This window comes from Octodon degus, unplaced genomic scaffold, assembly GCF_000260255.1.
Source record: "Octodon degus isolate 3935 unplaced genomic scaffold, OctDeg1.0 scaffold00029, whole genome shotgun sequence".
Classification (NCBI taxonomy): domain Eukaryota; kingdom Metazoa; phylum Chordata; class Mammalia; order Rodentia; family Octodontidae; genus Octodon; species Octodon degus.
Window position 1 is genome coordinate 10,568,194 of NW_004524605.1, and position 1,239 is coordinate 10,569,432.

Below are 1,239 nucleotides of genomic sequence, written 5' to 3' on the forward strand. Positions count from 1 at the left end.
TAGGATCAGTTACAACATTTGAGCTTTTGCTGGGTGATCTGCAAAGGACCCAAGACAGTGGGGTGACCTACAGCACGTGTGCGGCGGTGGGCTGTGTTATCACGGGAAGCTCTGAAAGGTTTGCCGTCACTGTAGGGAAACAGGTGGATTCTAGATGGGATGCTGTCAGAAAACAGGCAGCTCTGTGACTACCTCAGACTGCAGGCAAGCTAGAGGGAGATAATCAAAAGGTGATCCTGTAATTGGTAAAGAATTTACAGTCACTTTTTAACCAAGATTGTGGAATGTCTGGTATTTTTTTTTTTTTTTTTTCAGGGCACAGACACTGTTTATTGAGTGGCAGGCACAGGAGAGGTAGCTGGCTCCGGTGTGGAAGCGGAGGTGGTAGGTCATGCCAGGGCGCTATGGGCATCTGGCAGCCAGGACCATGCCCCCCATCTTAGGAAGGTGGCACAAGCTCACTACAACAGGAGCAGCAAGGGGCCGGCTAGAGGAGGGGGCAGCCACTGCCCCCAGGACCCTGATCAAGAAGAAGCGGCAGATAAAGTTGGCACAAGGGCCAGGGTAAAGGGGACTTGGGTCTGGGTGTTGGGGGGAAGCAGTGGAGAGGGGGTCACGTCTGTGGGGTAGAGTAGAGGCTGTGGTGGTGGCCACCCGGTCCCGGCACCTGGGAGAAGAGCAGAGGAGTGGTCCTCGTCTGGCTGCCCCCGCACCAGCCTGGCTCACGCCCGATGGCACTGTACCAGCTGCCAGAGCCTAGGCTGCCCGACATGCTGGTGCTCTCTCCCCGGCTGTGCTCCCAGGAACAGGTCTCATCCTCACAGTGCCCAGCCCGGTCAAAGAAATAGGAACGGGAGCCAAAGACCTGCCCATTGAGGATGTGGCTGGTGCTCAGGTCCTGCGGTGGACGGTGAACTCGGAAGAAGCCCACCAGCAGAGTGGTGGGCAGCAGCTCCCACACAAAGAGAATGAGGCCAAACACCAGGTAGCCTTTGTTCCCCAAGTCATTGACCAGGTCCGCCTGATCAGATACGTTGTACCAGTCATAATCAAAGGCATCCAGCCGGCTCTGGGGGGCTAAGGCCAGGGCTGCCAGGTTGTAGCAGGCCCGGCTGGCATACAGCAGAACCATGGCACCACCCATGGCAGCTGCCTGGCACACACTGGTCCCCTGGCCGGTTACCGGCCCGCTGCGAAGCACTAAGGCTCGCCTGCACAGGTGCCCCTGTGCCTTTCCTG

General features: G+C 57.7%; 1 pseudogene across 1 annotated transcript; it reads right to left on the reverse strand.

Annotated features, from left to right (window-relative positions):
• Positions 1-311: 311 nt before the first annotated feature.
• On the reverse strand, positions 312-1,173 carry LOC101574608 (annotated as a pseudogene). Its single transcript, XR_001117059.2, has one exon. The product of XR_001117059.2 is annotated as an integral membrane protein GPR137 pseudogene (transcript).
• Between the last annotated feature and the right edge of the window lie 66 nt (positions 1,174-1,239).